The 9,006-nt window shown below is 37.7% G+C and overlaps 1 protein-coding gene across 8 annotated transcripts in view; it reads left to right on the top strand.

Moving 5' to 3' along the window:
* Positions 1–1,080: 1,080 nt before the first annotated feature.
* LOC137973057 (tetratricopeptide repeat protein 28-like) overlaps positions 1,081–9,006 on the top strand; it is a 178,050-nt gene continuing 170,124 nt past the window's right edge. For 3 of the 8 annotated variants that reach the window (XR_011117160.1, XM_068819772.1, XM_068819774.1), the window contains exons 1-5: positions 1,081–1,149; positions 5,790–5,844; positions 6,802–6,907; positions 8,314–8,387; positions 8,849–8,906. The gene's annotated coding sequence lies outside the window, so the exon portion shown is untranslated. Of the gene's footprint in view, positions 1,150–5,786; positions 5,845–6,783; positions 6,908–8,313; positions 8,388–8,805; positions 8,907–9,006 lie in introns of those variants that run through there. The other 5 variants (XM_068819777.1, XM_068819776.1, XM_068819773.1 and 2 more) reach the window with 5 other exon arrangements.

The raw sequence follows: 9,006 nt of genomic DNA, 5'->3' as shown, positions 1-9,006 counted from the left end.
CCATTTCATAAATCATTTCATCGTTAAAATAGCCTTAATGTGGTATTTTGGGGTGTATCACTAAAATGGGTCAATAACAAATTTAGAACTTTTCCATGGTAATATGTAACTCCTTTTCGGTTAAATCACAGAAAAGGTAGACCTGAGCATAGACAACCTTTATCCAGTTATTGTAAAAACTTCAAGCTGATTTTTTCAAGATAACCCATGCAAATGAAACCACTTTCAAAGGTGCCCTTTGCTTTGTTGTATTTCTTTTATGTTGCTCTACCGTTTTGAGCATTTATTGGGATTTTGTACTCTTGTCTCTCAGTCAGTCTTTGCTTGTCATGAAATTTCCTAAAATTGCATCACAGAGCTCCCAACACTGAGCTTTGGTCATCTGTGCTTTGATGTTGCAGTATTAAGGACTTTGCTTACTAATTCAAAGTTATTTTTGGGGGATGATAAATTAAGCACACATTCAGTTACGAGGTCTTCGGTCTCAGGTCTTGATTAGTTTTCGAGACACCCTCTTGTAGAGACAATTAAAGAGGTGTGCATCATTATTCTTCATTCAATAAGCTCAGTAATGCACGAATTTTGATTGGTTCTCACCAATGATTTGTTAGAGGACAGACGCATAGCTTACGTCATTGATCATCGAGAACTTATCATTCTTTATTACATCATTAGGACAGGCAACGTTAGGAAATTTATTCCTAATGACTTGCGTGGTGGCCTTTCCTCACTGTAGGCGTGCCAGCATGCAGCATCCATTCGAGTTTCGACAGTTTTTGTCTAATATGTTAACGCACAGTTTGGAATGCTCTGCTTCCTGCTTTTGTAAACGCTGATTCTGTTGCTGCATATCATCAAAAACTTTTAATCCATCACACCAGTGACACACTCGGCTAACGCCTCGTGTTCCACAAAATTTCATATGCGGTCTTATTGACTAGTTTCACTTATTAACTTTTCTTTTTGAGGGGGGGGGGGGGGGGGGGGGGGGGGGTGGATATTTACATAAAAACAATCTTGGGACTGTATCATGCTTCAGTGAACTGAATATCCATTGTTTTCACGCGGTTATTCAGTTGTGAGTGAAGCACGCAGGCAAACAATCTACCGATATTGATGCTCACTCTGTTCCAAGGATAGTATTGCAAGGTAAGCTTAATTGAATATTCTCGCCTACTGTGTGAAGTTAATTATTTGTTTGTTGTGTGATAGAACTGTCCTGCCTTCTCTACTTTACTTGTACAATGAGAAAGTAAGTTAATTTAAGTCACTTAAGTTTAGATGAAGTAGAGTAAATTTCAGTTTTCTTACCCGGTTAGATTCATCAAAACGGACGAGGGTCTCACGAAACAAAAAATGAGTGCCTAAGAATGAATTGAAGAATTCTGATTCTGTTATGTCTCATCGGCTTTAAAGTCACACTCAAAGCTAAGCAAGGCTAGAGCTTCATATATTTGGGTTCCTTTTGCAACCTTAAGCCTCGCTAGACTAAATCATCAGTTTTTAGGAGCAATGGAAGAATCAACCATTTGGAGTAAACAGTCATCGTTCCGTAAAGAACTGCCTCATAATTTGCACAGATTTATTGAGTATAAAATGACTTGGTGTTGTTTATGTTTCGTTTCTCATTTAAATGCCTCTCGTAACTCTCTAACTCGGCGGGGTCTCACATCAGTCCGCATCCATTTGGAACGACAGTGGTAATTAAGTTGGTCGATGTCTGTCAACATTGTCCGATATAACAAAGTCATTTTATGCTTAATAAACCAGTTCTGATTACTTTTTGAGTGAACCTATGATCCTCGCCGGCAGTTATGAACGCAATATCAGCAATTCCGTAAGAGTCGGAAGGATCCTGAAAATTCAAGACTTCAACGGGGTTTGAACCCGTTACCCCATTGAAGACTTGAATTTTCAGGCTTTTCTACCGACTCTACGCAGTTCATAAATGCGAGGATCTTAGTTTCACTTGATTTCATATCCGCGGTTCAATATTGATACGATTCATTTCATATATCATTTCATTCCTTGATTACTTTTTACTTGCTTCCTGTTGCTTTCTCTGTACTTTGGATTAAAGCTAATCACTCTTTCAGTATTTCTGTTATGCATATTTTCTGAATTAAACTAAATTAGTAATCGCGGTCATTCAGTTGTGACTGACGCACGCACGCAAAAAATCCATCCCCTCTTTAACTTATTTGTAATGAATGGTATTCATTTTTCCTGCTCGACTGGTTGTAAAGAGGGACGTTGCAAGGCAATAGGAACATTTGCTTGCTGCAAGAGTTTAATAAATTATTTGTTTGTAGTTTGATCGACCTATAGTGCCCTCAATTCTTTACTTGTACACCGAGAAAACGAGTCAGAAATGATGCATCTTGAAATTTTTAAGAATAAAGAAGGTTTAAGTTTTCTTATCCGGCTCTGACATTCAAAATGGAAGGAGTTTATAGGAAGCAAATGATGACTAAGAATAAGTAAGACCTCGTGACAACAAATGTGTGTCGAGCATTCAGAATTTAAGTTTCAAACGACAAAGATAAAACTGTTAGGCTGTACAGTTTTCAAAAACCCAAATAGCAATGCATTTTAATCTTCTTCAGTCTTGCCCTGCCTCCTTTAAATTTGTATTTGGTGTTTTATTCAAACCTTCCTTCAGTTTTTAAGTAGTTACATGTATTTTTACGTTTCGCTTGATTTGGTTGCCAGTTCCCGGTCGCTAAATTTGCCAAATTATAATTTTTCTGTATCTGTGTAAACATGGATCCAGAAGAGCATGCCGGAAACAGTGCCGAAAAAAGAATAAGGAAACCTAATTTTACTACCAGAGAGTTGACAATAATTACAGAAAACGTGGAGGGAAATAAAGGCATCTTGCAAAGCAAGTTTACCGACAATGTTACCAATAAAGCCAAAACTGAAACATGAAAAGCCGTTACAGAGAAGGTTAATGCCGTTGGTGTAGCCAGCAGAACCATCTACGAAGTAAAACAGAAATGGAAAGGGCTTTTCAGCATAGCCAAGAAGGAGTTTAGCCAACAAAAAAAGGCGCAAGGGAAGACGGGTGATGGACCGGCACCGGGCGAGCCCTCCGATACGAGTAAAATGACTGTCGAAGTTTGTGACAACACGCCCGGTTTTTCGGGAATAACAGGAGGTTTTGAGTCCGGTGAGTACCACTGTTACCGATTACCTCTAGGAAACTTCCAGATGCGAAGAAACGTAAGGCTACAAGAACTTGAACAAGTGGCAAAAGTGCGTGATTACGAGTGGTGTCGTCGCTAGATCATCGGACAACAAATCGGCAAGGTAATTTATGGAGTCTCAACCAAAACGGAATCTCGACTTGACGTCGTTCTCGCTTAAGTAGTCATCCAGACGAGCATTAAAAAGCCTCAGCAACAAACAGCAACATGTCGGCCATCTTGTTTTTGCAGATTTATCCATGGAATAGCGATTTATTACCACCTCGCAAGGTGGAATAAATTTATCCCAGATTTATTCCCTGAATAGCGCTATTCCTTCTTTCAGGAACAGAATTTATTCCGGGGATAAAGTTATCCCTGGAATAAGGCACATTTATTCCAGGAATAGAGTTATTCCTCCTTTCAGGAACCGGCCCCTGTTTTTTCAGGCTTCTCTACCGACTCTACGCAATTGCTAAAATTGCGTTGACTTCATAACTGCGAAGATTGCAGCTTGACTTGATTTCATATCCGCACTTCAATATAATATCATTCTTTTCATATATCATTTCATTCGTTAATTACTTTTTTCTTGCTTCCTGTTGGTTTCTCGGAACTTTGGATTAAAGCTAACAACTCTGTCAGTATTTAGTATCTGAATTGAAATGAATTAAGTTATCACAGTCATTCAGTTGTGCCTGACATGGGCACGCAAACAATTCACCAGTATTTCTTATACCTCTTTAACTTATTTGCAGTGGGATTTATTCTTCCTGCTCAAATCGTTGTAAAGGGGAACTTTGCAAGCCAATAGGACTGAATACTTAGCTTGCTGCAAGGGTGTAATAAATTATTTGTTTGTGGTATGATCGACCTATGCTGCCCGTTATTTTTTTCCTTGTACACCGAGAAAGCAAGTCAGAAAATGATGATGCATTTATCTTGGATCTTTTATGAATAGAGAAGGTTTTAGTTTTCTTAGCCGGTGCTGAGATTCAAAATGGAGGGAGTTATAAAGCAAATGATAATTAAAAATTCGTGACGAAAAATATCTGTGGAGCATACAAAATTATAATCATACATTATAATCTTCTTCAGGTTTGCCCTTGCTCTCCCCAAACGTTTGTTCAACGTTTTAAGTAGATTCAACGTATTTTTACGTTTGGCTTGATTTGGTTGCCAGTTCGTACTCGCCAAGTTTGGCTAATTATATATAAATTTCGTAACACAGCCCCTTCGAAGCTAAGCGAGGTTAGAGTCTTATATTTTTTCGTATTTTTTTATATTTAATGTTTTATTCAAACCTTCCTTCAATGATATAAGTAGTTGTATATTTTCACGCTTCCCTTGATTTGGTTGCCACTGAGTTCCCCGTCGCTAAATTTGCCTAATTATCATAAAAATAGTAAATTTCGTAACACAGCCTCTTCAAAGCTAAGCAAGGTTAGAGCCTTATATATTTTCGTTCCCATAACGACCTCAATCGCAAAGGAATAAGAAATCAGTAGTTCGGATTAATGGAACAATTAACTATTTGGGTAACAATCTCTTTATCGCTTTCCGTGTAGAACTGCTGCATTAATTTGCAATTTGATCGAAGTTGAAATGACTTCTTGTTCTTCCTGTTCCATTTGTTACTTCCCTTAAGAACTTTTCAGTTTTACGCTCCAGTATTACTCAGATAACATTGTGTTAAGAAAGTTAATAAATCACTTTTCCCACAAGACAATGTTTTACCAAGAGACTTGATAATGAATAATCACGTAAAATTGGAATTTCAGAGTCACGAAGCCCTTGCTTTACCTCCACGAAACTTTTGCTTTTAAAAAGCACCCGTTTGGACCAACACTCAGTGATAAGTCGCTCATTGCTCCTTATGGCCCCGTTGTCTCATTAATATATGACTAATGCGATGCAAACCTGCAGCTCCGATGACATGTCTCTTGGTTTTTTCTCTTTTAATGTAATTTAAAAGCCCTGAAAGTAACCAAGAATCAGCTCCCTCAAGATTTTAAAGTTAGGAATGGCGGACCATTGAATAAGAAAATTCCAGTTAAAATAAACAAGTGTCTTTTTGTAATCAAGGCTTTAAAACTTGGGTCACTTAGTGTTAAGTAAATAGAACTTTTGAAATCCAAGAACAAGAAGTCCTCTGTTTTTGGTCACAGGAGCACTTCAGTAGTATGAACAAGGAATTTTATGCGTAATGAACGAGTTCTGATTCCTTTTCTCTTATTTTCTGTTGGTTTCTCTATACCGGCTTTATATCAAAGCATAGTTAATCTTGGGACTGGTTATGAGACCCTGAGAATTTCAAAAGGAGGAACAATACAGTCGCAATTAGATGTTGAACCGACCGTGACCCTGCACAATCTTTTGTTTTTGGTTCGCAAGTTAATTTCGAAGAAATTAGTCGAAGCTGTTGATTGGTTATCCTGCCGAAAAAAGAGTGTTTTGTCGGGTTTTGTGCAGGGTCAAGGCCAAAAAAGCAAACAAAAACATGAAACAAAGAAACTTGTCGAGTTTCATAACTAGCCTACATCTATTAACTATGATCAAAGCAAGGAAGTATGACGGTATTTTTACGTTTATTTTGAGAAGCGACCACCGTCATTCAGTTGTGACTGAAGCACGAACGCAAGGAGAGTATTGCAAGGTATGTGAATATTCTAGCCCACTGTGTATTATATATATAGTTAATTGTTTGTTTGTTGTGTGATAAACTATCCTAACTTCCATTCTTTGCTTATACATCGAGAAAATTAGTTAATTAAGTCTTTGATAGTAAGATGAAGTGGAGCAAGGAAGAAAGGAAGGAACTTTATTTAAGTGTCTTGTCGTTCTAGCGCTGGAGCACTAATTGGGGACACTGTAAACTGAAATTAACAATCAACGCAATTCATGTCAAATGTTGATTTTTGAGGAGAGGGGAAACCGGAGCAGTACCCGGAGAAAAACCTCTCGGTGCAGAGAAGAGAACCAACAGACTCAACTCACAAATGACGCCGAGTTTGGAATCGAAAGCTTTCCGAAAGGACGCTTCAATCTTTGCACAGAACTGACTGGCCTGACCAGGCATTTCGAAGGACTAAGTCAATAACGCCATCTAATTAAAACACTTCGAAGATGATATAAACTCCTCCAGAAGAATGCGAAGGATTGTCATGCAAGTGTTGCTTTAAATTGTTGCATTTTCTTTGAAGACTGACTGGTCTGGCCAGCCAGTTCTGACAAAAGGAAAGCGTCCTAAGTTTCAGTTTTCTTATCCGGTTAGATTAAAAATAGAGGGTTTGACAAAGCAAAAGATGAGTGCCTGAAAATGCATTAAAGAATTCTGATTCTGTTATGCTTCATCGGCTTTAAAGTCACACTCAAAGTGAAGCAAGACTAGCGCTTCACATATTTTCGTTCCCTTAACAATCTCGCGAAACTAAGCCTCAGTCGTTTGGAGCAATGAGACAATCGACTATTTGGATAACAGTCATTTGATCTCTATCCGTAAAGAACTGCCCCATTAATTTGCACAGTTTGATCGAGTATGAAATGATTTGGTGTTCTTTATGTTGTTTAAATGCCTCTCCTAATATCTTTGGAGTTGCTGCTCTGTTCATAGAGGACTATTTTATCGAGAGCCAATAACGTGGTAACCTGATCAATCACCGTTCGGGAGAGTCATTTCTTGGCCTCATATCAATCCTCATCCATCTGGAACGACAGAGGTAATTAAGTTGCCCGTTGTTTCTCAATATTGTCTAATAACAAGAACAAGTCATTTTATGCTTAATAAACCAGTTCTAATTACTTTTAAGTGAAACGATGATGCTCGCAGTTATGAACGCAAGTTTAGCAATTGCGTATTCCGACGAGAAGCCTGAGAATTCAGGACTTCAACGGGGTTTGAACGCGTGACCTCGTTGAAGACCTGAATTTTCAGGCTTCCCTACTGACTGTACGCAATTGCTAAAATTGCGTTCTTAACTGTGAAGATCGTAGCTTGACTTGATTTCATATCCGCACTTCAATATAATATGATTCATTTCATATATCATTTCATTCGTTAATTACTTTTTTTCTTGCTTCCTGTTGCTATTTCGGAACTTTGGATTAAAGCTAACAACTCTGTCAGTATTCCTGCCGTATCTGAATTAAACTGAATTAAGTTATCACAGTCATTCAGTTGTGCCTGACGTGGGCACGCAAACAAGTCACCAGTATTTCTTATACCTCTTTAACTTATTTGAAGTGGGATTTATTCTTCCTGCTCAAATCGTTGTTAAGAGGAACGTTGCAAGGCAATTGGAATATTTAGCTTGCTTGTTTGTGGTTTGATCGACCAATGCTGCCCTCTATTTTTTCCTTGCACACCGAGAAAGCAAGTCAAAAATGATGTATCTTGAATTTTTTTTTTTTTAATGAATTGTGAATATAGTTTTCTTATCCGGTGCTGAGATTGAAAATGGAGAGAGTTATGAGCAAACGATGAGTAAGAATTCGTAACAAAAAATGTTTGTCGAGCATACAGAATTTAACTTTCAAACAACAAAGACAAACTGTTTGGCTGCACAGTTTTCAAAAACCCAAATTTCAGTGCATTATAATCTTCATCAGTTTTGCCCTTGCATGCCCTGCCTCCTTGAATTTGTATTTGGTGTTTTATTCAAACTTTCCTTCAATGTTTTAAGTAGTTATATATTTTTACGTTTCCCTTGATTTAGTTGCCCCCAGAGTTCCCTGTCCCTAAATTTAACTAATTATAAATTTCGCAACACAGCCTTGCTTCTAAGCAAGGTTGGAGCCTTATATATTTTCGTTCCCATAACGACCTGAACCGCACAGGAATAAGCCATCAGTAGTTCGGAACAATGGAACAATTAACTATTTGGGTAACAATCATTTGATCTCTTTCCGTGTTGAACTGCTGAATTAATTTGCAATTTGATCGAAGTTGAAATGACTTCTTGCTCTTCCTGTTCCATTTGTTACTTCCCTCAAGAACTTTTCAGTTTTATGCTCCAGTATTACTCAGATAATTTGTGTTAAGAAACTGTTAAAACACTTTTCCTACAAGATAATGTTTTACCAAGGGACCTGATAATGGAATAACCACGTAAAATTGAAATTTCAGACTCACGAAGCCATTCCTTCACCTCCACGAAACTTTTGCTGTTGAAAGGCACCCGTTTGGACCAACACTCAGTGGTAAGTCGCTCATTGCTCCTTATGGCCCCGTTGTCTCATTAATGTATGACTCATGCAAATCAAACCTGCAGCTCCGATTACATATCTCTTGGTTTTTTTTTCTTTTGATGTAATTTAAAAGCCCTGAAAGTAACCAAGAATCATCTCCCTCAAGATTTAAAAGCTAGGAATGGCGGACCATTGAATAAGAAAATTCCAGTTAAAATAAACAAGTGTCTTTTTGTAATCAAGGCTTTAAAACTTGGGTCAATTAGTGTTAAGTAAACATAGTTTTGAAATCCAAGAACAAGAAGACTTCATTTTTTGGTCACAGTAGCGCTTCAATAGTATGAAAAAGGAATTTGATGCGTAATGAACGAGTTCTGATTCCTTATCTCTTATTTTCTGTTGGTTTCTCTATACCGGCTTTATATCAAAGCAAGGAAGTATGACGGTATCGTTTTTACGTTTATTTTGAGAAGTGGTCACCGTCATTCATCAGCTGTGACAGAAGTACGGACGCAACGAGAGTATTGCAAGGTATTTGGATATTCTAGCCCACTGTATTATATATAGTTAATTATTTGTTTGTTGCGTGATAAACTATCCTGCCTTCTATTCTTTGCTTGTACATCGAGAA

The sequence above is a fragment of the Montipora foliosa genome, chromosome 10 (genome assembly GCF_036669935.1).
Source record: "Montipora foliosa isolate CH-2021 chromosome 10, ASM3666993v2, whole genome shotgun sequence".
NCBI classification, from domain to species: Eukaryota; Metazoa; Cnidaria; class Anthozoa; order Scleractinia; family Acroporidae; genus Montipora; species Montipora foliosa.
This window is presented reverse-complemented; position numbering and strand designations above follow the sequence as displayed.